At 45.6% G+C, this 27,820-nt stretch overlaps 1 long non-coding RNA gene across 3 annotated transcripts in view; it reads left to right on the top strand.

The window, feature by feature from the left end:
- Nucleotides 1-256: 256 nt before the first annotated feature.
- The window catches only part of LOC107127137 (uncharacterized), a 37,652-nt gene continuing 10,088 nt past the window's right edge, over nt 257-27,820 (top strand). Inside the window, exons 1-4 of one of the 3 annotated variants that reach the window (XR_012422424.1) lie at nt 257-392; nt 19,063-19,166; nt 26,123-26,240; nt 26,427-27,099. This is a non-coding gene — a long non-coding RNA (uncharacterized lncRNA). Of the gene's footprint in view, nt 393-10,405; nt 10,543-19,062; nt 19,167-26,122; nt 26,241-26,426; nt 27,100-27,820 lie in introns of those variants that run through there. The other 2 variants (XR_010580472.2, XR_010580471.2) reach the window with 2 other exon arrangements.

A 27,820-nucleotide genomic window follows, 5' to 3' on the forward strand; every position in this document is an offset into this window, starting at 1 on the left:
ATAGGCATGAGCCACTGCAACTGGCCAATATACTCTTATGTATCTAGTATGAGAGTGTGTGTGTGTGTGTGTGTGTGTGTGTGTGTGTGTGTGTATACACTAAGAGATCAGACTAAAGAGATTTCAATCAATGGTCAGGCCAAAGTATCTAGGTCTGCACTCCTAATCCAGGAAGAGCTTTTGTTGGTCATTGCTAACCATGCATTTTTCCAGTGTAAGTAAACTTTCTCTTACTCTTTCTCTCCCTTTTTTGCAGATAAAATTTGAGAGGTTTTTCTCTTCTAGGCCTGGCGAGAGTTGCTGTATGAGGACAAAGTCTGATTTCAGGAAGAGTCGACCTCTCCTCTGCCTTTGACATCTTGCTTCCCTAGATGAAGAAAGCTCCACAGCAGGTCAGGGGAAGTATAGGGTAGACCCAGAATGAGAAGTTTTTTGGTTTATTATTATTACTGTTTTATTTTTTGTTGTTCATTTGTTTTGAGATGGAATCTCACTGTATCGCCCAGGCTGGAGTGCAGTGGTGCGATCTTGGCTCACTGTAAGCTCTGCCTCCCGGGTTCACGCCATTTTCCTGCCTCAGCCTCCTAAGTAGCTGGGACTACAGGCGCCCACCACCATGCCCTGCTAATTTTTTTGTATTTTTAGTAGAGACAGGGTTTCACCGTGTTAGGCAGGATGGTCTCAAACTCCTGACCTTGTGATCTGCCCGCCTCAGCCTCCCAAAGTGCTGGGATTACAGGCGTGAGCCACCGCGCCCGGCCTATTATTATTATTGTTAATAGAGATGGGGGTCTCACTATGTTGCCCAGGCTGTTCTCGAACTCCTGGGCTCAAGCCTTTGCCTGCCTCTGCCTCCCAAAGTGCTGGGATTATAGGTGTAAGCCACCACACCCGGACAAGAAGTCTTTAGGAGCAGCTGCAAGACGCTGTGGCTTCCTGCCCTTCCTAAGCCAGGAGCATGATTTAACTGTAGGGACAAACAAACAAACAAACAGACAAAAAACACCAATCACAGTTCTCCATCTCTACAGATAGACAGCAGCACACATCCTCCCAACAAGAAGGAATCTGTGAAAATCTGGCTTTTCATTTGGCAGAGTAAAACAGATTGTTAGAACAACAAGGCACTGCTGATTTTATATAGATATACTTAAGTGGACAAACTACTGCCGTGGAGGCAGATTCCCAGGCAAATTACCAAAAGGAAGTTAAACATGAGCTTAGACAATAAGAAAATCTTGAGATGAAGGTTTGACGTCACCAGGTGTTTCCATTACCTCTCTCTTCCCTGAACTCTGTTCTGCACAAGGCACCATTCTCCACATTCTCTCATTTCCATGGAAAAGGGCACAATTCCTCCACCCCCACACACATACCCCTCTGCCCATGTCTTCTGTTAATCTTGAATGAAAAAAGTCTATGTTCTGAAGCATATCCCCTATGTTTTCTTTTAATAGAATTGGTTAGTATCAAAAAATCAAACAATGAACAATAGAAACAGCTGGAACTTGTCCTCAGATTCATCTCCACTTAAAGTGTGTTCCATCTTCCTTCAGAAACAACCTCTCTGGGCAATTCCATGTGTTAACAAATATCCACTTGACACTTGCCATTGAGAAGCTTGAGCCCTCAGGTACTGTACTCCAAGCTGTAGACACAAGGATAAGACTCAGTCGCTGCCTATTCAATTCAGTGCATTTCATTTTGAATTTAATTCCAAAAATAGCCATTGATATCTAGTCTACAACGATGCCGATAATGTCCTAGGTTTTGACTACACCAAAAAAAAAGTTTTTAAAAAAGGAAGACAGGCTGGGTGTGGTGGCTCATGCCTGTAATCCCCAAACTTTGGGAGGCCAAGGCAGGCGGATCACCTGAGGTCAGGAGTTCGAGACCAGCCTGGCCAACATGGTGAAACCCCGTCTCTACAAAAAAATACAAAAATTAGCCAGGCATGGTGGAGCGCTCCTGTAATCCCAGCTACTCAGGAGGCCAAGGCACAAGAATCACTTGAACCCGGGAGGTGGAGGTTGCAGTGAGCCGAGACTGTGCTACTGTACTCCAGCCTGGGCAATACAGCAAGATTCAGTCTCAAAAAAAAAAAAAAGTAAGTGAATTCTTTCTCACACTGGGGAGTTCTAAGGTTTGTTGAGCGGCAGACAGACGGAAGTAAATGATGGCTATAATGCAGTATCGTGGTGGTTTGTGCTGTGTCAACTTGGTTAAACTGGTGTTCCCAGGGTCTCCTTCTCTGTATGGTTCTGGGTTAAAGTTGGGTGAAATAACTTGCATGAGATTTGGAAGAGTAGTCATTTCTCTGAGAGTCATTTGATAGTAAGATGAGATGACCAACAGACACAAGGTACCCAGCAGTTTCCAGCTTGTTCTCACTCTCCCTCTCTCTGTGATCAGCCTGGCCCCAATGACCAACAGTGGCCCCTCCCCAACACCAAATTCTTGGTTGTGAATTGACAAAGAGGGTAGCTACCTAGAGGCAACAGCTTCCCATGGATGCCTCTACCTCGGTGACTAGATATAGTTGGCTCTTTGGATGGACAGGTGGGTGACTCTTTCTCTGATTCTCTAACTTCCTCTTCTGGATCTTCACTTCCCCAGCTCTTTTGGAAATTCGAATTCTTTACTCTATGGAATTAACTCTCTTATCCCATAGCAGTTACAGTGACTCTGTTGCTCCCCTGCCTAAGTTTGCCAAGGTAAGGACAAGGAACATGAGAAGAACAGCAGAGTCATTCAGGAGACAACAAAACTAGAAAAAGAAGGTGAGGATTTGAAGGATGGGTAGGATTCATAATCTAAGGGTAAGTACAGATGCAGGCATCTTCACAGCAAATGATCTTAGTGTGTTAGGATTTGTAACAGATCTTTACAAAGTAGTATAGAATCATGGTAGAGGGAGCAGTGAATCCTATAGGCAGTTTAGGGAAATAAAAAAAAAGAGGGAGGTAAAAAAAAAAAAAAAAAACCGTGCTAGGGCCAGGTGTGGTTGGCGTAGGATGCCTGTAATCCTAGTGTTTTGGGAGGCCAGCGCTGGAGAGTTGCTTGAGTCCAGGAGTTTGAGACCAACCTGGGCAACATAGCAACACTTCATCTCTACAAAAAATTTAAAGAAAAATTAGCCAAGGCCAGGCACGGTAGATCACGCCTGTAATCCCAGCACTTTGGGAGGCCAAGGTGGGCGGATCACCTGAGGTCAGGAGTTTAAGACCAGCCTGGCCAACATGGCAAAACCCTGCCTCTACTAAAAATAAAAAAATTAGCCAGGTGTGGTGGCACACACCTGTAATCTCAGATACTTGGGAGGCTGATGCAGGAGAATTTCTTGAACCCGGGAGACAGAGGTTGCAGTGAGCTGAGATCATGCCACTACACTCCAGCCTGAGCAACAGAGTTAGACCTTGTCTCAAAAAAAAAAAAGAGAAGAAAAAAGAAAAGTTAGCCAGGCGTGGTGGCTCATGCCTGTAGTCTTAGCTATTTAGGATGCTGAGGAGGAAGGATCACTCAAACCCAGGAGTTCGAGGGTGCAGTGAGCTGTGATTCAGCCTGGGTGACGGAGAAAGACTTTGTCTCCAAAAAAACCGTCTGGGCACCATGGCTCATGCCTATAATCCCAGCACTTTGGGAAGCTGAGGTGAGCAGATAGTTTGAGCCCAGGAGTTTGAGACCAGCCTGGGCAACATGGTGAAACCCCATCTCTACAAAAAATATAAAGATTAGTCCAGCATGGTGGCACACACCTGTAGTCCCAGCTACTCGGGAGACTGAGGTGAGAGGATCAACTGAGCCTGGGAGATCAAGGCTGTAGTGAGCTGTGATAGCACCACTGTACTCCAACCTGGGCAACAGAGCCAGACCTTGTCTCAAAAAACAAACAAACAAATGTCCCCCAAAACAAACAAACTGTGCTGGGTCTTGAAGCAGGAGAAGGGGGAGAAAGGCATTCCAGACCAACTGAACAGCAGATCCAAAGGGCTGATATCTCTGGAAATGGTAGGTGGGAAGAGACAGGGTATGCTTAGCAGTTTAAACTTTATTCTATAGGCAATTTGCTACTTAGCCTTTTGGCTAAAATCAAGTGTAGTTTTCTACATGCAATTGGAGTGCCATCAATGGTTTAAACAGGGAAGCGTCATGATCAAACCTGTGTTTCCTAAAGATAACTTTGGAAGTAATTGTTTAGGATAAGGCTTGAGGGAAAGTGGGAACTGGGAGGGATGAAATTTACATATTAGAATTCAGCTGGGGGTAAAAATTAGCTTCTTCACCTTTTTTTTTTTTTTATAGAAACGGAGTCTTGCTCTGTTGCCCAGGCTGGAGTGCAGTGGCGCGATCTTGGCTCACTGCAAGCTCCACCTCCAGGTTCACGCCATTCTCCTGCCTCAGCCTCCTAAGCAGCTGGGACTACAGGCGCTCGCCACCACACCCAGCTAATTTTTTGTATTTTTTTTTTAGTAGAGACGGGGTTTCACTGTGGTCTCAATCTCCTGACCTCATGATCCACCTGCCTTCGCCTCCCAAAGCGCTGGGATTACAGGCATGAGCCACTGTGCCTGGCCTGTTTTTTTTTTTTTTTCAAACAGGGTCTTGCTCTGTTGCCCAGGCTGGAGTGCAGTGGTACAACCATAGCTCACTGCAGCCTTGAACTCCTGAGCTCAAGGAATCCTCTCCCCTCAGCCTCCCTAGTAGCTGGGATTACAGGCACACACCACCACATCTGGCTAATTCTTTAGTTTCTTTTAGAAACAAAGTCTCTCTGCATTGCCTAGGCTAGTCTGAAACTCCTGGCTTCAAGGGATGCTCCCAGCTCAGTCTCCCAAAATGCTGGGATTAAAAAGGTGGGGGACACTGCACCAGGCCTGCTTCTTTATTCCTTGTAAGTTACTTTATCTTTCTCTCAAGACTCCATTCCTCAGGCCAGGTGCAGTGGCTCACGCCTGTAATCCCAGCACTTTAGGAGGCCAAGCTGGGCAGATCACTTGAGGTCAGGAGTTTGAGACCAGCCTGACCAACATGGAGAAACCCCGTCTCTACTAAAAATACAAAAAAATTAGCTGGGCATGGTGGTGCATGCCTGTAATCTGATCTACTCAGGAGGCTGAGGCAGGAGAATCGCTTGAACCCAGGGGGCAGAGGTTGCATTGAACCAAGATCGTACCATCATACTCCAACCTGGGCAACAAGAGCGAAAACTCAAAAAGACCCCCCATTTCTCTAATGGTTAGGGTGAGATGATGACTTAAACTTCCCAGTTGAGGCTAATTCTGGCCGAATGCGGTGGCTCACACCTGTAATCCCAGGACTTTGGGAGGCTGAGGATCACCTGAGGTCAGGAGTTCAAGACCAGTCTGGCCAACACGGTGAACCCCATCTCTACTAAAAATACAAAAATCAGCCAGGTGTGGTGGCACACACCTGTAATCCCAGCTACTTGGGAGGCTGAGGCAGAAGAATCACTTGAACCCGGGAGGTGGAGGTTGCACTGAGCTGAGATCGCACCACTGCACTCCAGCCTTGCTGATAGAGTGAGACTCCATCTCCAAAAATAAATAAATAAATAAGCTAATTCCATTGCATCTAGCTTTAAAAAAATGGCGGGATTGAGAGTTGTTAACTCAGTTTTTGCTGAGAAATTACAGTCTTTCAAACGTAAATTGCTCAGTCTTCCAATCACCCCCTAAAATCTCTCTAGAGAAGGCTTCCCTTCCTCCCTCCCGAGATAGTAGCTGGGAACAGTAAGGCCCTACAGAGCCTCATGGCCTTGTGGGCGGGGCTGCTGCTGCACATGTGCCCTCCAGCTGAGCTGCCTTCTCCCCTTCTCCTACTTATCTCTGGGCATTGTCTTTGGTTCTCTGCCTCTGCTGCTGAGGCATCATGGGTGGCATGAAGCACAGTGTGTTCCCTTCGCTTGGGAAATGGACAGCCTATTACCCCCGGAGCGCTGCCCCCTCCTCCATAGTGATTTGGCTCCACCTCTGCCCATGCTGGTTCTGCAGATCTTCTGAAGTCAGGCTGCAACTCCCAACCAGTCACCAGCTTGGACTTCTCTACAGGTGACTCTGTACCTCTCTCTCCATGATGACTCTCATAGAAGAGACTGCAGTGCACCACCTAGATCTGCCAGGAATGTTGGGTGCAGACGGCGTACAGCTGAGTTCTTTCTTAGGTATACCCCTCCTGGGCGGGGGATGGGGAATGCATCGAATGAGTGGTCAGATAGGGATACAAGGATTCAGCTCCCTTGCCTCAATTCTGAACTATTAATTAATTAATTAATTAATTAATTAGAAATGGAGTTTCACTCTGTCATCCAGGCTGGAGTACAGTGCTGCAATCTTGTTTCACTGCAACCTCTGCCTCCTGGGTTCAAACGATTCTCCTGCCTCAGCCTCCCAAGTAGCTGGGATTACAGGCACATGTCACCATGCTGGGCTAATTTTTTGTATTTTTTAGTGGAAATGGGGTTTTGCCCTGTTGGTTAGGGCTGGTCTTGAACTCTTGACCTCAAGCGATCCACCCACCTTGGCTTTTCAAAGTGCTGGGATTACAGGCATGAGCTGCCGCACCTGGCCATTTTAGAACAGTTCTAAAAGACTATCCCAGCTTCAGAACTCCCCACAGGATCAATGGAGGCCTTTATTAACAGTGCCAGAGCTCAGTTTCTCTCTCTGCTTAGTCCTTACTCCCTTACAGTTATAGTTGCCAAGAACAGCTCCCTGTAACCACCCTAGGTTGCCACCTAAAGCCCTCATGTCTCCCTCAGGGAAGTGTTTCAAAATTCACTGAAAACCAACTGACTAAAGGCAGATTCATTGCAGAAAAGGCATAAAAACATTAACATGAATGGGAGGAAATTACAGAATGATCACTCAAAAAACAGTGCGGTTCAGAAGCTCCCCTTTTTTCATAAGGGAGGGGGGAGATGGGAATTGTAGACAATTCTTTGAAGGGGTAGTAAACCATTAGCCAGAACGAATGGCGTTGGGAGGCCACCAGTACAGAAAGGTAAGGAACAGAGGTTGCTCCACAGGAACAAAGGTTGTCTTATACAACTAAAGGCCCCCGCCCCCGGTAATCTCTTGGAGCTACCCTCAGAAGAAGAGGAAAACTCAGCCTTGGCATGGTGATGACTTGAGTCTCTTCTCTCATGGTTGACCATTCCTAGTTAGTTGATGAGCTGGCTAGGGAGGGAGTCTTAAGACAATTGCAGGCGGGGCGCGGTGGCTCACGCCTGTAATCCCAGCACTTTCGGAGGCCGAGGCAGGTAGATCACGAGGTCAGGAGATCCAGACCATCCTGGCTAACACAGTGAAACCCAGTCTTTACTAAAAAATACAAAAAAAATTAGCCGGGCGTGGTGGCGGGCGCCTGTAGTCCCAGCTACTCGGGAGGCTGAGGCAGGAGAATGGCGTGAACCTGGGAGGTGGAGCTTGCAGTGAGCCGAGATGGTGCCACTGCACTCCAGCCTGGGAGACAGAGCGAGACTACGTCTCAAAAAAAAAAAGACAATTGCATTTAAGCTTTCTTAGAAGTCAGATAAGCGAATTCCAGAGAGGGTCCAACCCTTCTAGTGCTTCTTCGGGAAACAGGACCGGAGTGACAGGGAGGTTGGGGGAAAGAACAGAGAAAGACTGGTTTTAAGGCTTATTTCTGAGGTGAGGAGCGCCTCTACCTGGCCCCCGCACCGTCTGGGAAGTGAGGAGTGCCTCGCCCGGCCGCCCCACCCACCCTCTGGGAAGTGAGGAGCGCGTCTGCCCAACGGCCACCCTGTCTAGGAAGTGAGGAGCGCCTCTGCCCAGCTGCTGTGCAACCCTCCAAGTGTGAAGTGGCAGCTCTGTGTGTGATCTTTCTGTCCTCCCCAAGTTTGCATTTTTGACATTAAAGTTTACTTTTAAGTGAAGAAGAAGAAGAAGAAGAAGAAGAAGAAGAAGAAGAAGAAGAAGAAGAGGAGAAGGAGAAGAAGAAGAAGAAGAAGAAGAAGAAGAAGAAGAAGAAGAAGAAGAAGAAGAAGAAGAAGAAGAAGAAGAAGAAGAAGAAGAGGAGGAGGAAGAAGAAGAAGAAGAAAGAGGAAGGGGGAGGGGGAGGGAGAGAGGGAGGGGGATGGGGGAGGGAGGAGGAGGAGGAGGAGAAGGAGAAGAGAAAGAGAAGGAGGAGAAGAAGGAGAAGGAGAGGAAGAAGAGGAAGAAGAAGAAGAGGAAGAAGAGGACAAAGAAGAAGAAGAATCCACCTAGGGAAAAGAACATGTTTCTGCTTTCAAATGTGCTTGTTATAAACTTTGCCCCAGGAGGCAAAGTGAAATTATAGCCAAGCCTACCTGTCAGTGAGCTGCATTGTGATAGAAAACATCAAACAACTCTTTTCTACTTTGGATTTTGATTCACAGTAAAACTTTCCACTAGAAATCAATATTGACTTCTTATCACCTGCAGGTCAATATACCTTGGTGTCACCTCCCCTTTCTCTACTCCTTTTACTCTTAGAGACTTGGAGGGCTCAGAAGACAGGAAGATGTAGGAAAGTTTGGAACTTCCTAAAGACCTGATGAATGGCTTTGACCAAAATGCTAATAGTGATAAGGACGATGAAGTCCAAGCTGAGGTAGTCTCAGATGGAGATGAGGAACTTTTTGGGAACTGGAACTGGAGTAAAGGTAACTTTTGCTATGCAATGAGACTGGTGGAATTTTGCCTCGGCCTTAGAGATCTGTGGAACTTTGAACTTGAGAGAGATGAGTTAGGGTATCTGGTGGAAGAAATTCCTAAGCGGCAAAGTACTCAAGAGGAGGCAAAGCATAAAAGTTTGGAAAATTTGCAGGCTGCCAATACAATAGAAACAAAAACCCCATTTTCTGGGGAGAAATTCAAGCCAGCTGCATAAATTTGCATAAGTAACAAGGTGCCAAATGTTAATCACCAAGACAATGGAGAAAATGTCTCCAGAGCCTGCTAGAGACCTTCACAGCAGCCTCTCCCATCACAGGCCCAGAGACCTAGGAGGAAAAAAATGGTTTCTTAGGCCAGGCCCAGGGACCCCCTGCTGTGTGTTAGCCTAGGGACTTGATGCCCTGCATCTCAGCCACTCCAGCTGTAGCTAAAAGGGGCCAAGGTACAGCTCAGGCCATGGCTTCAGAGTGGAAGCCTCAAGCCTTGGCCACTTCCATGTGGTGTCGAGGCTGTTGGTGCACAGAAGTCAAGAATTGAGGTTTGGGAACCTTCGCCTAGATTTCAGAGGATGTATGAAAATGCCTGGATGTCCAGGCAGAAGTTTGCTGCAGGGGCAGAGCCCTCATGGAGAACCTCTGCTAGGGCAGTGAGGAAGGGAAATGTAGAGTTGGAGCCCCCACACAAAGTCCCCACTGGGGCACTGCCTAGTGGAGCTGTGAGAAAAGGACCACCATCCTCCAGACCCCAGAATGTTAGCTCTACCAACAGCTTGCACCACGCACCTGGAAAAGTCACAGACACTCAACACCAGCCTGTGAAAGTAGCCAGGAGGGGGGATGTACACTGCAAAGCCACAGGGGTGGAACTGCCCAAGGCCATGGGAGCCCACCTCCTGCATCAGCATGGCCTGGATGTAAGACATGGAGTCAAAGGAGATTATTTTGCAACTTTAAGGTTTAATGCCTGCCCTATTGGATTTCGGACTTGCATGGGGCCAGTATCCCCTTTGTTTTGGCCAATTTCTCCCATTTGGATGGGTGCATTTATCCAATGCCTGTACCCCCATTGTATCCAGGAAGTAACTAATTTGCTTTTGATTTTACAGGCTCATAGGCAGAAGGGACTTGCCCTGTCTCAGATGAGACTTTGGACTTGGACTTTTGGGTTGATGCTGGAATGAACTAAGACTTTTTTTTTTTTTTTTTTTTTTTTTTTTGAGACAGTCTCACTCTGTCACCCAGGCTGGAGTGCAGTGGTGCAATTTCAGCTCACTGCAACCTCCACCTCCCAGGTTCAAGCAATTCCCCTGCCTAGCCTCCCAAGTAGCTGAGATTTCAGGCACCTGCCACCATACCTGTATAATTTTTGTATTTTTAGTAGAGATGGGGTTTCACCATGTTGGTCAGGCTGGTCTCAAACTCCTGACCTCAGGTGATCTGCCCACCTCAGCCTCCCAAAGTTCTGAGATTACAGGTGTGAGCCACTGTGCCCTGCCTAGAAGGAGTTAAGACTCTGTGGGACTGTTGGGAAGGCATGATTGTGTTTTGAAATATGATGACAGGAGATTTTGGAGGGGCCAGGGCAGAATGATATGGTTTGGCTGTGTCCCCACTCAAATCTCACCTTGAATTGTAGTTCCCATAATCCCCGTGTGTCATGGGAGGGACCCGGTGGGAGGTAATTGAATCATGGGGGTGGTTACTCCCATGCTGTTCTTGTGATAGTGAATGAGTTCTCATGAGATCTGATGGTTTTATAAGCATCTGGCATTTCCCCTACTTGCACTTATTCTCTCTCCTGCAGCCCTGTGAAGAGGTGCCTTCCACCATGATTGTAAGTTTCTTGAGGCCAGCCATGCAGAACTGTGAGTCAATTAAACTTCTTTCCTCTATAAATTACCCAATCTTGGGTATTTCTTCATAGCAGCATGAGAACGGACTAATACACCTCCTCAAGTCTTGTCTCCTCCAGGAAACTTTCTGGAAGACAGCACCCAAAGCCCTGCTTGTCTCAGCCATCCATTTGTTGAGCCTCAACACTGCCATGTGGTGCCATGTGCATTTACAGTGGAGATGTCTGAACTCCTGAGCTGGACCACACACTGCTGGGTCTTGATTTGTCTTTGTACTTCTTGGCACCACTTACTGCACACTATGCCTGGTGCATGAGTGATCTGCTCTCAGCACTTGTTAAGCATTGTGCCATGTGTATGAAACTAGGCCAGGTGTTGTGTGCAAGGAGGTAAGTAGAATCTAGTCCCTGGCCTTGAGAGGCTCTCAGCCTCAGGTGCAGACAGTCCTGTGATAAGAGCAGTACAGGCTGTGATGTGGGAGCCGAGATGGAGAAGTCCTGCCCCCTGCTTGGGAGGATTTATGGAGACATGAGGCATTTGCCTGGGTCTGGAAGAGTGAGAGCTGTGGTATCTCTTAATCTCTGCTTCCTCCTTCTGTCCAGAAAATACTTGAAGGCCAAAGCAGGCAAAAGAAATTTCAGGAGATCCAGGTAGAAATAGCAACCAGACTGATTCAGAACAGGAAAAACACCCTCTATATGAAACTTCGCTGAGATTGAGCAAGTCTGCTGAAGTCTCTGCTCTGTGCCCTGGCCTTCTCTGCTGTCTGCAAGGGCTGAAGGCAGAGAGTGGTTGTTTTCCATAGGGTTCTCAATGATGCTGCCATTGTGTCTGGCACCAGAACAAGAAGGCTGCTTCCTAGAGAAAGGTAGCAGTGCCTGCAATCAGATAAGATCCATCACTCTGAAACCCTCCAAACACTGCAGATTGCATGGCGGCTGGCGGCTTCCTGCAACTGCAGCTTCAAGCTAGTAGTATGGGAGCTGCATGATCTTATCATCATCCCAGGTCACCTTCAGACCTCCTTAGATTATTCTCAAGGTGAGGAGAGGGTGATAAAACCCCAAACATTCTGCTTCTAATGTCACCTTTGCCACCAGTATCACCTAGGGGACTATAAAAGAACTATTCTTTTTTAATTATTCATTATCATGATTCACAAATTTAAAAATCCAGACAAATAAAAAGAAAAAAACCGTAAATATCTAACAAATGAAGATCTGTTAAATAAATTATAATGTGCCCATGCAATGAGACATTTAGCAGCCATTTAAAATGACAGTATATAAGGCTGGGCACAATGGCTCACACCTGTAATCCCAGCGCTTTGGGAGGCTAAGGCAGGTGGATCACTTGAGGTCAGAAGTTTCAGACCAGCCTGGGCAATGTAGTGAAACCCCATCTCTACTAAAAATACAAAAATTAGCAGAGCGTGGTGGCAGGCACCTATAATCCCAGCTACTTGGGAGGCCGAGGCAGGAGAATCATTTGAAGCCGGAAGGTGGAGGTTGCAGTGAGCCAAGATTGCACCACTGCACTCTAGGCTGGGCAACAGAAGGAGACTCCATCTCAAAAATAAACAAACAAACAAACAAACAAACAAATAAAATAAACTGACAGTGTATGGTTCACCCCTGTAATCCCAGCACTTTGAGAGGCCAAGGTAGGAAGATCACTTGGGCCCAGGAGTTCAGGATCAGCCTGTTTCTACAAAAACTAAAAATTAAAAAAATAACTGGGCATGGTGGTGCATGTCTGTAGCTCAAGCTACTCAGGAGGCTGAGCTGGGAGCATCACTTGAGCCTTGGAAGTCAAGGCTTCAGCGAGCCGTGTTTGGGCCACTGCACTCCAGGTTCAGCAACAGAGTGAGACCCTGTCTTAAAATAATAAAATAAAATAAATTAAATATAATGTATATTTGTACTGACATGAAAAGATATTTGACATATTAATAAGTGAAGAAAATAAGTTATAGCTTATAGATGTATATATACATGTGAATAGCTATATACACAGAAAACAAAGAAAGGTGGGAAAAAGCCTGGGAAACTATCTGTCAGAATGTTAAATGTTGGTTATTTCCAGGTTGTATCCTCATGGATAATTTTTTTTTTTTTTTTTTGAGACAGAGTCTTGCTCTGTTGCCCAGGCAGAGTGCAGTGGTGTGAGCCCAGCTCATTGCAACCTCCACCTCAGCCTTCCGAGTAGCTGGGATTACAGGCACCTGCCACCATGCCCAGCTAATTTTTGTACTTTTGGTAGAGACGGAGTTTAACCATGTTGGCCGGGCTAGTCTTGAACTCTTAACCTCATGGGATTCGCCCGCCTAAGCTTCCCAGAGTGCTGGGACTGCAGGCACTCATGGATAATTTTTATTTTTTATCTACATTCTTAATGTGTATACAATGGGCAATCAATGAGTGATCATAAAAGGCCTGTCTGAATGAGCCTCTAGGATGATTTTGAAAGTGAATGGCCTGACCCTGGAGACTCATCACCTCCTTCTTACCTTGAGAATAACCTGAGCAGCCCAAAGGTGATCTGTAATAGGTGGTAAGATCATGCCAGGTCACATGTGGCTGGAAGTTGGAGTGGTAGAAAGCTGCCAATTGCAGTAAAATCTGCTGTGCTTCGGAGGTTTTTTGTTGTTTTTGTTTTTGTTTTGAGACAAGGGCTTGCTCTGTCAGGCTGGAGTGCAGTGATGTGATCACAGCTCACTGCAGCCTTGACCTTATGGGCTCAATTCATCCTCCCACTCAGCCTCCCCAATAACTGGGTCCACAGGCATGCACCACTATGCCCGGCTAATTTTTGTATTTTTATAGAGATGGAGTTTTGTCATGTTGCCCATGCTGGTCTTGAACTCCTAGGCTCAAGTTATCTACCCGCTTCAGCCTCCCAGAGTTCTTGGCCAAGGAAGTTTTTTGGGTAACAAGGAATAGTTCTGAGTGTAGACATTGCTAATTTTCTCCTTTCCGCCCTAGTTTCCAGAGTCAATGGTGACTCCATCAGGTGACTTTACCTGGGACCAACTGCTGTGTCCTCAGCTCTTTCAAACAGCAGCGATGGTCTAGGTCAGCTCAGATAACTCCCCACCAAGCACCGGTTTCATTTACTCTCCTTCTGCAGCCAAGTCTCAACTCAATCAGGAGTGAGCCTCGGTTGAGAGCAGATCACTTTACTCACTATTATTTCATTGCCTGCATTTACCCCTTGCCCAAGAGTCCAGCTCACTTTCCCATAGTAAATTATTTATATTCAAAAGCTCAGAAAAAATCCTTGATCTCCCAATTCCTCCAGAGTCTTGCCTCCAACATTTTAACTCTTTCCCTCTGTTGTCTTGCTGGATATCTTCCTTAGCTTTGGGATCTTCCCACTACATTTAGACCTGGATTTGAGGGAAGTGGGAAACTGAGTAAAGTAGAGCAGTTCCTGAAGAACCAGACCCTCAGCCTGTTTAGCAGGATCAGGGCTCCTCTCTCTGGACAGGATTGGAGTGGCCTCTGTAGTCATGCTGAACCGCTCCAGCAAGAGGATAGGGGAGCTTTCCCACTCAGACCTTTTCTCGTACTTCATTCCAGCATGCACACCCATGCACACGCATACACAAAGGAATTCACACATCTGGAAATGACATGTGCACAGTCATGCGTGCATGCTCCATATACACACCCCAACACATATGTAGACACACACCAACAGGAGCTCTCTGAGGCACCCATACATATAAGTATATAGACATAGGCATCATATGCATATAAGTATATAGACACAGTATATAAATATATAACACACAGGCAGTATACAGACATTCAAACATTGTTATTAACATAAGATATGCACAGACATACCTGTACATTCTAACATACACAGACGTCAATCCTCGTATTTAATCACACAGACATAAGCATACGTGAGTCTACTTAGTGCAGGCAAAGAAGACAGTGACAAGTGATCTGTCCCCAGCGGAGGCCACTGCCACACACCCTGACACTGGGATTGCTTTGTTTCCTAGGAAGTTTTTGCAGGAAGTTGCCTGTGCCTTTGACAAAGAGTTCATCCCTCCTCTGTCTCCCACTCCCCAGCCAGCTTTCTCCTCCCTGTCCCCCTTGTGGCCCCATTCTTTCATCCATAGCTGTGCCTGGCCAAGAAGAATGCTAATCACCATGACAGGAACTGTTTCCACCTGTTTACATCCCTGCTCGCCTCCCTCTGATGCCATTTTAGACTCTGCCAAGCAGCCGAGGAGGCCTGCTGTGCGGGCCAGCTTGAGAGAGGGAAAGGAATGAGCGAGAGGACAGTTGGAGTGTGAAAAGGACCCGTCGCTAAGTGACTCCCCATTCCAACAGCCACACACAAGATGCACATAATTGCTTTTAGCACAGTGGGATGGATAGAGATACAAAAGGTCAAATCAAGGATTTGTCCCATAATATCTTTGCTAAGCAGCAGCGTCAGACATTGGAAAAGCATATTCATGAATTGAGTTGCCAGAGTATGGGGCAGGCTTTTCAGAGGCGGCTGTGTGTTCCCTCTTTGAGGTGTGCCTGCCGTGGTGATTGGATTCACATGGAGCAAGTGACTTCTCAACGCTCAACAAAGCTCTGCCTGTGAATTGGACTAAATAGACTATTTGGCAGGCAGCTGAGATAACTATGCTAAGTGAATTTCATAGTTGCTCCCACTCCCCTTAAGCTCAAGCCTACTGGAAAATGCAGGATCAAGGCCAGACTCCTGAGACGGTCATTCAAGGGCCTCCACCATCTGACCCAAATCTATCTTGCTAGGCATTTCCCAACATGAAGATCAGATGTCCACCCCACTAGGCACTGTGCTGGTCTCTGAGCACTTTAGGAGGCTGAGGCAGGCCTGGCCAACAGGATGAAACCACATCTCTACTAAAAATACAAAAATTAGCTGGGTGTGATGGCACACGCCTATAATCCCAGCTACACAGAAGGCTGAGGCAGGAGAATCACTTGAACCCGGGAGGCGGAGGTTATAGTGAGCCGAGATGGTACCACTGCACTCCAGCCTGGGCGACAGAGTGAGACTCCTCAAAAAAAAAAAAAAAAAGATGGGAAAAGGAAGAGAGGGACTAAGAACTATCACATTCCATTACATGGTGACCATTGGTGACCTTAGGCAGCATGGTTTTTGTGAACTTGTAGAGGCAAAAGCTTGCATTGAAGTAGTTTCAGTAGGAATAGTGAACTTTTGAGAAACTTTGCAATACAGAGAAACAGATCAATGAGAGAAAGTAGTAGGATTAAAAAAGGATTTTTTAAAAATGGGGTATAAAAACTGTCTTCAAAACACATTTGTTCACAATATGTCAGGGTTGTACCAAAATTAAGTCTACTCTTGAGCTTTCAGTGGTTGAAGGAATCTCCACCCCTAGTTTCTCTGAAAACCAGGCCAGCTTATGCCTTCTTTTAATCCCAGTCTTGTGGCTTTGTCCACATTGAACTTTCTCCTTCCCCAACATCCTGGCCAATTTATCATTCTTCCTTCCAGATTTATCTTATTAACCTGTGAAGGAAGGGAGACGTTTTTTCAGGAGAACTATATTCTCTAGCAAACAGAACTGGCAAATCAGTTCTTCCTAGCAAGTTAAAAAGATATAACAAGTAATTTTTAGACATCTAATGTTCTCCATAGGAAAAAAAAATACCCAGCATATGAACTGCAGAGATGCATTTTCAGTTTTCAGAAAATACACTGTGTGTCGGGCACATAATTTCATTAGCCTATTGTGTGGGGTGAGCTATTGTGAGGGATCTGTCATGTCTCTGTCATTTCCAACCCCCATTGGGGTTTAATCACATTAAGGGTTATTTGCAACTATGGTTTCCCATTTCAAATCACATTAGGCTAAAATTAGGCCTATAACTTATACTTTGGGATCCGAATCTGCAACATTTTCCATCTGCATATCATACTGGTTAAGTCGCTTCTGAGTGTTGAAAATAAAAAATGAAATAAAAATATCAAGAGTTAGAACTTGAGGCTGGGGGCGGTGGCTCACGCCTGTAATCCCAACACTTTGGGAGGCTGAGGAGGGTGGATCACTTGAGGTCAGGAGTTCAAGACCAGCTTGGCCAGCGTGGCGAAACCGTGTCTCTACTAAAAATACAAAAATTAGCCAGGCGTGGTGGTGCATGCCTGTAGCCTCAGCTACTCAGGAGGCTGAAGCATGAGAATTGCTTAAGCCTGGGAGGCAGAGGTAAGCTGAGATTGTGCTACTGCACTCCAGCCTGGGCGACAGAGTGAGGCTCCATCTCAAAAAATAAAAAATAAAATAAAATAATTAGAACTTGAGAACAACTGACATTGTGATTTTCCTGAAGGTTGTCTCCAGTGGGAAAATAACTGGAAGGGCTACCCCTCTTTCATCAGAGGTGTGGGTGGAATCTTGTTAATGTCATCCCAATGTCTGTGAAAAGGTTAATTGTCCCCCTCAAGGCAATGTGTCTTTTTGAATGGCAATTTGGGACTGGCTCTTGACTTTTGCATAGTCCCTGCCAGTTAGAGTTGCACAGGTTGTAAATAATGCCTCCTGGAGTGATGCAGTGCACAACCTACACAACTTTATGCTGCAGCCAGGCTTCAAGGCAAAAGAGAGCGTACATAAAATGACAGTGCAAATACTTGGTGTTTTTTCCCCAACGGTGGCCTTGCCTTTACTGCCACTGAGTCCCTCTCCACTCTACTCTACTGAAAAGGGCTGAGGGCACTCAATGTGCAACCCCCATCAACCCATTCAAAAATATTCTGTGGGTAATATTGACTGCTGCATTTGCAACCGTGATGCACAAAGGAAACCACAATCCAACCTTGAGATCTATGTGCCCAGCAAAATGGCTCCCATGTCCCTGAACAGAGATCACTGGAACGTCATTGTACTCAGAGCACTCACATACTGCACACCTCCAGCTAAGGCTGAACTGCACCACCAGCTCCCACTGCTTCAGCAGTACCACAGCACTCACACATTCTGGAGCGCCTCTTTCTCCACTCCTCTTCTCCTCTGCCATCTCCTTCTCTGCCCTCTGCACACAATGCTGGCTCTACCATGGAAAGACCGCAGTTCCTTGAGGTCTCTGAGGTGCCTCTGTGTCCCTCAGAGGGAATCATCTACAAAGTCACAGCCTTTCTCTTGTGAATATCAGTTACATCTTACCAAAGACTCTTTCCTTTCCAGAGAGGAATGAGGAAGAAAGAAAATCCCATTCTATCTCACTCTAACCTGGAAAGTTCTTTACTCTTGATCCAAATCTGACTTCTAGTTTTGCCATGGCTCTCCTACATTCAGCCTTCACCTGCTACAGCTCATTGTCATGGTTCTCTTCGTATTTTCTTCTACTGGCTGGATTTCCCTAGTTTCTCCTCTGTGTTCTCGTATGACCTAGTTTCTGAACTCCTCACCACCATAGTCAGCCCATCCCTCATCTCCCACATTGATATCCCTTATAAAACCCAAGGCCCAGAAGAGAACATTCACCCAGATGCAGTTACATGGGAGCAGACTCCATCTATTTTCATGGGCATGTTATAATTTTAGTTGGCATAAAGTAGTTATGGGGATTATAATGTGCTTCAAGGACTGGCCTTTTGAAAATAGACTGGATTTAAGCTTTTACTCTATGGGACATGGTGTTGGGTTTTTGTCGTCATTGTTGTTTGTTTTGAGACAGGCTCTCACTCTGTCGCCCAGGCTGGAGTGCAGTGGCACGATCATGGCTCACTGCAGCCTTGCCCTCTCTGGCTCAGTTGATTCTCCCACCTCAGCCTTCCAAGTTGCTGGAACTACAGGCAATCACCACCACACCTGGCTAATTTTTTGTATTTTTTTTTTGTTTTTTTAGAGATGAGGTTTTGCCATGTTGCCAGGCTGGTCTCAAACTCCTAGGCTCAAGTGATCCTCCCACCTTGGCCTCCCAAAGTGCTGGGATTACAAGTGTGAGCCACAGTGCCTGACCTCTATCAGACATGTTTTTAAATGACCTACATTTATTTGACATATTCAGGAAAACCTATTGGACAATATGATCGGTCCTGTGTGACCTTCGGTAGGTCCTTTCCCCATTGTGGGTCTCAACAACTGATATGGTTTGGCTATGTCCCCACTCAAGTCTCATCTTGAATTGTAGCTCCCATAATTCCCACACCTTGTGGGAGGGACACAGTGGGAGATAATTGAATCATGGGGCCAGTTTCCCCCATACTGTGCTCATGGTAATAAATAAGTCTCACAAGATCAGATGATTTTATAAGGAATTTTCCCCTTTTGCTTGGCTCTCATTCTCTCTTGTCTGCCACCATGTAATATGTGCCTTTCATCTTCCACCGTGATTGTGAGGCCTCCCAGCCACATGGAACTGTGAGTCCAGTAAACATCTTTTTCTCTTTAAATTACCCACTGTTGGGTATGTCTTTATCAGCAGCGTGAAAATGGACAACTTTATCAAGAAAATGTGGGTGTTATTTTGATGATCTCTAAGCCTTTCGTGATTTGTTCTTTTTCCTTAGGGACCCAAGTGTTACTAAAACTAAAGTGGAACCTCCCAACTCTGCTACCCATGCACACATGGTTGGAGCTGCAAGACCAGGTTTTCCTTCATCCCTTACCCTGAGTGAGTAATATGGTGAGAAGGAGGGAAAGGGCATGGGGCGTGGAAGTGTCGTCACTTCTCTAAATCCAGGACCAAGAGACCAAGGGCACTGAGAGGCAGAGCCAAGGTCCATTCTTTGTTTCCTCATCTGAGCCAGGCTATGTTGGAAATTGGGGACAGAGGAGAGAGGATGGACAAAGGGGACATCTAAATTGTATCCCCTGTCCCTGATTTCCTTCTTGCAGGTCTGTGCCAGGTGGGGGACAGTCTGTGGATGATGGTCTCACCTCTACATGTGCTCGTGTTGGGGAAGTTCTCTCTTTTTCCCCATGATATCTTACTATGACATTTACGGGAGGAGAGAGATGGTCTCTGGAAGCATAGGGAAAGGGAGGGTCTGACTGTGCCCCAGAAATGTCTTTGTGGCTACATGTCCAGGAGAGCAGAGTCTCAGTTTTAGCTTTCTCCATCCATCCTCCCCCTTCCCTCTCAGTGTGCTCCAGAATTTCCACCTTAGGCCAGGTACGGTGGCTCACGCCTGTAATCCCAGCACTTTGGGAGGCCGAGCTGGGTAGATCAACTGAGGTCAGGAGTTAAAGACCAGCCTGAGCAACATGGTGAAACTCTGTCTCTACCAAAAAAAATTTAAAAATACAAAAATTAGCTGGGCGTGGTAGCGGGCACCTGTAATCCCAGATACTAGGGAGGCTGAGGCAGGAGAATCACTTGAACCTGGGAGGCAGAGGTTGCAGTGAGCTGAGATTGCGCCATTACACTCCAACCTGGGCAACAAAGCAAGACCCTGTCTGGAAAAAAAAAAAAAATTTCCACCTTAAAGAGAGTCAATTACTTTTAGTCAGTTCTCAAAAGACCAAATCCTACCACTTAAATGTGACCCAGGTAGGAGAAAGACATTGCCTTGTTGTTCACAGCTTTCCCCTGGCTCATCTCTGACCCCAAGGCGCTCTGTGTTCACTGGGCTGATTTTGCTTCAAAGTTTCAGCTTCTCTTTGTCACTTCCTCAGCCAACCCTGTGCCCTCCCTCTTTCATCCCGTCTCCTCAGTCCCCAGGTTGTGTAGCCTTTACACAATCTTCTCTAGTTTAATCTCCAACAAGCAGCCTCTTTTGCTCCTTTCTCTCTCTGACTAACCTAATTTATCTTGATGTGTCAACCTTTGGGCCACTGAGGCTGTGCTGACCTCTTTGGGGAGCTTGACTTTTGTCCTACTTGGTAACCCCCTCTCCTGGGAGCCATACCAACCTATTCTTCATCACATTTGAGCCTGGTTTTCTAAAAAAAAAAAAAACAACCTAGTCAGGCAGTCAGCCCACGCCGACTAAAGCTGTGAACATCTCTCCTTTCTTAAGATGTCTTTCTCCCTCCTCTCTGCCTGTCTGGCAAGAGCCAGAAGCCAGAGGTGGGGGTGGAAATCTCAGTCACCATCACATCAGCTGGAAAATAGCTCTATAGATGCTGGACATGCTGACGAAAGGGCAAAGTATTCTGTATCATAGCATTTTTATTATATTATAATCATGTATCCTTCTATTATAATCGGGTATCATGTATAATCATGTAGCATGTCATATTTGTATTAGTTTGCTAGGACTGCCCTAACAACACACCACAGTCTTTGGGGAGGGGAGTGCTTAAGCAACAGATACTTATTTGTTCACAGTTCTGGAGGCTGGAAGTCCAACGTTGAGGTGTCAGTAGGTTTGGTTTCTTCCGAGACCTCCACTCATGGCTTGCAAGTGCCGACCCGATTGCTGTGTCCTCACTTGGTCTTTCCTCTGTGTGTGTGATTCTGTGGTATCTTTTAGTGTCCCAATTTCCTCTTATAAGGACATCAGTCAGACTGGATTAGGACACATTCTAATGGCCTTACTTAACTAAAGGCCCTGTCTCCAAATACAATCACATTCTGAGATACTGGGAGTACCTCAAATTTCCCAGTAAAAAATTTGTAGGGGACACAGTTCAGCTCATAACAATATTATTCCCTGATTCCATCATTGACTTACACTGAAGTCAGAGCCAAAAAGATCCATCTCAAATTGCAGTGTGTGGGATTTCAGCTACATGTAAGAAAGGTTCAGGCACTCCCAAATGGAGATCCTGGGAGTGGAATCTCAACTGGGAGAGGGGAAGGAGGGTAAAGATGAAAGCAGGCATCCTAGAAAACACAATACATTTCCATTCAGTTGGTACCCTTTCTAAAATTAGGAGGCTAAGCCAGATGATTTCTGGATCCCACATTAATTTATTCAATCAATCATTCATTTAGCAGACATTCATTGAGCCTCACCATGCGGCAGGCACAGGAATCCGGAAGCAAGTCCTTGAAGGTTCTTGCCCTTTAAGAGAACTTGTACTTACTGGTAAACCCTGGGTAGGGTGGGAGGAAGGTAGGCAGGGGCAGCCAAAATAAGAAGGGTGAAGAATGCTCTGAGGCTTGAACGTTAATGAAACCACAGACCCCAAGCCCAGTGGTCAGCCCAGGCTTGCATATTTCTTTCCTGGCACTCAGCAATGCCCACACCCAGAGTAGGACTTTCTTTTTTTTTTTTTTTTTTTTTTTTTTTTTTTTTTTTTTAAAGAGTCTCACTCTGTTACCCAGGCTGGAGTGCAGTGGCATGATCTCAGCTCACTGCAACCTCTGCCTCCCAGGTTCAAGTGATTCTCCTGCCTCAGCCTCCTGAGTAGCTGGGACTACAGGTGTACACCACCACACCCTGCTATATATATATATTTTTTTGTATTTTTACTAGAGACAGTGTTTCACCATGTTGGCCAGGCTGGTCTAGAACTCCTGACTTCAGGTGATCTGCCCGCCTTGGCCTCCCAAAGTGCTGGAATTACAGGCATGAGCCACCACAACCCGCTGGACACCATCTATTTGATAACAGGCTGCATAAAGCGTAACCTCAAGTTTCGGACATCCTGAAAGACCTTGAACTTTGGGCCAGCCCAAGAAAGCTGGAGACATTTCTCAGCCCCATACGGGGACAGGCAGGTGGGAGGAGGGTGTGGCTGGCAGCCCAGTGGAGTCACCATAGACACAAGCCATGAGGTTTGGGATCAAGTGGGCCCTGACCCTGATCCCACCGCAGCTGCAGGAGACAGGCAGGTGTTCCCCGTTCTCACATCAGACACCTCTGGGGCCTCCTACTGAGAACCGGTCACACCCTCCCTGGGGAGCCCACTGGAGGCCCCTGGGAACTTCTCAGGAGTGTGTGGCTACTGCCAGCAGACGCAGGGCTGCCAGGGCTGGCTGCTTCCCTCTAGAAGGAGCCAGAAGCTTCCATCTAGAAGGTGAGCCTGCCATCTAGCGTCCCAGCCTGGGCCACGCAGGGACAAAGGAGCTTTCCTTGCACGGTCGTGTTGGCCACGCTCAGCCTACAACATATTTAACTGCTGCCCACCTCCTCCCCACCATCGTGAGGTGAGAGCAAACCACCCTGATTTCAGGGTGGAGTTTATTTTTAGAAACAGCTGAAAGTCGTTCTACGCCAAATGGTTTTTGGTGGGAACTCAAAGAGTTTCCCCTGTGGCTTATAACCATCTAAAGGCAGGTGACTAGTCTCAAGTGTATATATATATATATCGCACCACTGCACTCCAGCCTGGGTGACAGAGGGAGACTGTCTCAAAAACAAGCAAACAAACAAATGAATTCAGTAGCACTGAATATTAATGCATGGCTATATAGAGGAAAGGGCTTTAGAAATGAAAACAAAACTCTCAAAAATCATTCTAGTATTCCTGGAACATCCGTATTTACTTGAGGATAAAGTTTAAGGTTATCTCAAAAAAAAAAAAAAAAATCAAAAGAAAAAAAAAAGATGATAGTATTTGGCTTTCTTGTCCTTCATTCATCTCACACCACACATTCCTCCTAGGAGTGCCCATCGAAACTAAAGCCTCACTCAGTGCCTACGTACTAAATCACTCCCAATTCCTTGTCTCTAGCTCATGCCTTCTCCTAAGCTGCAGACTGGTATATCCAACTGCCTACTGGACATTTCTTCTCGGATGTTTTGTTGTAGTTAGGGTACAGGCTAAGTTTATTTCTAAAATTCAGAGGTAGGTGGCCCAGGGCAAGTTAGATGACACTGCTATCCTCAACGTGTGCTTCTCATCCCTAGGCCCAAGGTGGCTGCATTAGTTCTGATTTGTCTTTCAACCAGTGGAAAGGAGAAAAAGGTCAAAGGAGCTTGTGCCTAATTCTTCTAAGGGCAAAGCATACATTGCTTTTTCTTGCATCCCATTGGCCAGAGTTTGGTCACACTGCCACACTTTCTGTAAGGGAGGCTGGGAAGTAGTCTTTAGCTGAGTGGCCATGTGCAGTTAAAACCATCATTATAGAAAAAGGGCAGGAAGGTATTGAGGGATAATGGGATGTCTACTAGATCCCTCAGATACCACAAACTCAATATAAATAAAAGTAAAATGATCTTCTCGGCCCCCTCTCCCACAACTCTGCCTCTTGCCATCCCCAGTTTGACAAATGACCCACCATTTACCAGTCACCAAAGTAGGGTTGCCAGAGTAAATAAAGGATTCCTAGTTAAATTTGAATTTCAGATAAACAAGGAATAATGTCTTAGTATCGTTATGTCCCGAATATTGCATATACTTTCATGTGCTAAATCTAGCAATCCTAAGGCAAGCCAGGGACCTTGGAGCCATCTGGATTCCTCCTTTTTTTCCCCTTTTCAATTGCCTTCCAAGTTCTACTGACTCTTTTCTGTAATGTTTCTCAATTTGTCCCCTCCCCTCCATCACTGCTTCTGGCCATCATCCTCTCTCTCAGATTCCTGGAGTTGCCTCCTGCCTGGCCTTCCTGTTTCCAGCCTTGCCTCTTTAACAGCACGCTTCACAAAGCAGGTAAATGGGCCTTCCTAACAGGCAAATCTGATCACGTCACTCCTCTGCTTTACCTCCTTCCATTGCTCCGTGTGGCTTTCAGAATAAACCTCAAATGTATTAGCCAGGTTGCTAAAGCCTTTGATCATTTGACATCTCTCTGTCTCCCATTCTAGCCCCATCTCCCTGAGGCTGTATTGCATACCCATCGCCTATGCCCCTGCCATGTCAAGCCTCTGAGAGTCCTGTAAGGGCACCATACTCCATCCTTTTTATTTTATTTTATTTTATTTTATTTTATTTATTTTTAGAAACAAGGTCTCACTGTGTTCCCTAGATTGGTCTTGAACTCCTGGGCTCAAATGATCCTCCTGCCTCAGCCTCCTGAGTAGCTGGGATTACAGCTGTGAGCTATCATACCTGGCTTCTATCCCTTTTCGTATTATGTCTTTTCTATACAGTAAGGGCTTCTCATTCCTGTCGCCATCCCCACAGCCACCCTACCCTTCTCCTTTGCTTGGCAAAATCCCACCCATTCTGAAAAACCCAGCTTAGATGTCACCTCCTCAGCCAGGTGTGGTGGCTCATGCCTGTAATCCCAGCACTTTGGGAGGCTAAGGGGGTGGATCACTTGAGGTCAGGAGTTCGAGACCAGCCTGGCCTACATGGTGAAACCACATCTCTACTAAAAATACGAAAATTAGCTGGGCATGGTGGTATGGGTCTGTAATCTCAGCTACGCAGGAGGCTAAGGCAGGAGAATCGCCTGAACCCAGGAGGCGGAGGTTGCAGTGAGCCAAGATTGTGCCATTATACTCTAGCCTGGGAGACAGAGTGAGACTCCATCTTAAAAAAAATAAAAATAAAATAAAATAAAAGATGCCATCTCCTCCAAGAAGCCTTCCTAACTTACCAACCTGAGCACATAGTTTTGTTCCCACAGTCGTTGACGCTTTATTGTTCAGCTGACTAACCTGTATGTTTTCCCCAACTACATTTTAAGTTCTTTCAGGGCAAGGACTATGTCTTATTTATCTTGATACACTCAGCAACTGATACAGTAATCTGCACTAGTAAACAATTAATAAATGTTTATTGGGCGAATGATGGTTCTTTAGCTTAAAATGTTCATACTCTTGAGCTGAACATTGCTGACCCAGCATGTCTTCATTCGGGGCTTCTCTACCTTTCCCGATGTGAACCTTTCTGCACGAGTCTTAAGCCTGCTCTATCTTTATCCCTATTGAAATTCTGGGCTTTGATTTCTGTGGCTCAATCATGATTTAAAAAAAAAAAAAAAAGCTTCTTGTCCACTCCATTACGCCCCCACATAACGGATGTTGAAATAAAGAAATGACACCTCACCAAACGAGGCCCTAGCCTGTCCCCCTCCCAAGCTGAGTTTCAGATCATGATTCCAGCTGACATTGGGCAGCTGTTAGATGAGAGTTTTTCGCCTGCCCTCCCAACCCCCATGGCTTGCCCCCAGCCCTCCTTCATCCCCTGGGGAATGATGTCTCTTTTTTTTGTTTTGGGCCACAGCAGTATTTAGCAGGAGCAGGCAGCCATGCCTTGTTTGAGCTGTGATCTAACACCAGCTGACAGGTGGGTTTCGGGGGTGTCTCTGGGGCCATGGCCTGTTTAGTGGATTTACCACTCTAAACTCAATTACAGGAGACTTTCACGCTCCACAGGCAACTCCGGTCCCTTTTTGATAAAAACTCCAGTGAGTAAATAAGTCATGATGGTGATAGGGGCCTGCCATTTAATATTCATTGAAGTACACATGTTTGGAAATTGGAAGCAGAGTTTAATCCATTTTCATATTTATATCAACATACAGCTTTAAAAAGGATCTCTCTTTTTCTCCAGCAATCTCATCAATTTCTCGTTTGGAAAGATAAAGGTCAAATGGGCACATATTTTAGTTTTTAAATATTAGAAAGACCTGAAGTTTTAATTATTAAAGTTTGAGTTTTAGATCTGTTGATTTTCAATGAAGAACTAATTCCCTCATTTTATCTGAACCAGGAGAAGTAGGTAACAAGTAAATCAAAGTCACTGCTGTTTCTTGCAGCTGCATTTTTGTATTTAACTTTGCAACAGGAGCTCAGCAAAAAGGAGAAGTCAAAGATGATGGGGACCTCACCTCCAAGATCTCAGAATTTCGGGGAATGTTTCGTAGCCATCCAAAGTAATGCAAAAGCACTCCTTCTGAATAAAGGTAACATTCACAATATTACAAATGTTCATGCTCACTAGTAAAAGTTCCAGGACTGTTCATTGAGGGAGGCATAACCCTGGAGGGAAAGAGTTAACACGGCGAAGCGTTTGGGGAATTGTTGTGTTGTCTCTCCCCAACTCTCCACTTTTTTTTTTTTTTTTTTTTTAATGTGGATGAATGTTTAAGTATGGTCCTGCGGTTGAAGGCATCTCTTTTAATAATGCAACACCCAGCTTCCTGAGGGGACAGCAGTTGATTTGGAAACGGAATATGGTGCACTCTAAATTCCCGTCCCTGCGGAAGGCTGACTAACTGATAAGTGCCATGAGCTAGCACGGGGACTCATTCTGTCAAATCAACTTGCTGGAAAGGCCCCATACGGAATATTCTCCAGTCTCCAGGAGCTAATGTGAGCAGACACTTGTGACATTAGACAGTACAGCAGGCCTGGCATGAAGAAAAAGTTCACCGTCCGCCGACAAGGTGGTCTTTTAGATGACAAGGATAAAGAAACCAGTGCAAATTTGTTAATGTAACAACTTGGAAAAGTACACTTAAAAAAAAAAGCCACTCTATGGGGAGAAAGGATCCAAAGAAAAAGGCAACAATAGTACTTGAAAGCTTTCTTGGGGTGTTCTGTCCCTTTTGGAGCTCTGTCTTTCCTCCTGGTCCTCCTTCTAGGCTGGGGTACCTTCTGTTAAATGAGTGAGTCCCAAACTCTGTCATCCCTCACGGTATTATTCCACCTGAAACCGATAAAGTAAAAGAAAAGGAAGAAAAGGAAAAGGAGTGAAGAGAAAAGAAAGGACGATTCTAGTGCCTTTTGCCTTCCTGTAGAAAATTATATCTTTCCTAATTCTGATGGGTGATCGCCTGATTGTTTCTAACTAAGAATTTTTATCTGTCTGATCTTGGTCCATTTGGCCTGGAGGAAAAGTGAAGTGATTATTACCCAGGAAAAGATACGGTGATAAGAGGGTGTTACCTCTGCTTCAAAATACATCTACAAAAATATAAGCAGACATCTATAGCCGGAACAAATGGAAAGTATTTAAGAATTACACAACACTATAGGGGGAGAATGTCGTTATTAAGATCAAACGGACAAATTGGATGGTTTTGAGTATCCGATTCAGAGAAGTGGTCTTGCCTGTTTTTTTTCACCTTTAGTTGGGTCCATGTGATCAGATGGTAATTTGGTGTAGCGTATTTATCCCAGATTTAAAGTAGGAAAAAACACAGCATACCTTTGCGTATAACTGACTATTTCTCAGCTCTTCCATGGAAGCTGAGGAAGCATAGGCTTTAGAGAGAGGCAACCTCGGTTCAGGTCCTGGCTCTGCCACTTACTAGTTGGTGATCTTGGGAAGGCTGCTTAATAAAAATACCTACCTCATGAGATTATTTTTAAAATACCTGCCTCATTAAGAGTATTATAACATGAGTTAATACGTATGAAGTTCTGAGAGCAGTCTGGGGTATACTTAGTGCTAAATAAATTTCGCCATGATTTTTATTTAAATGAATCTAATGAGTTCCCATAAGTTCTTAATTATTATAACTAAAAATAAGGGTTTTGT

The sequence above is a fragment of the Macaca fascicularis genome, chromosome 13, assembly GCF_037993035.2.
Source record: "Macaca fascicularis isolate 582-1 chromosome 13, T2T-MFA8v1.1".
Taxonomy (NCBI): domain Eukaryota; kingdom Metazoa; phylum Chordata; class Mammalia; order Primates; family Cercopithecidae; genus Macaca; species Macaca fascicularis.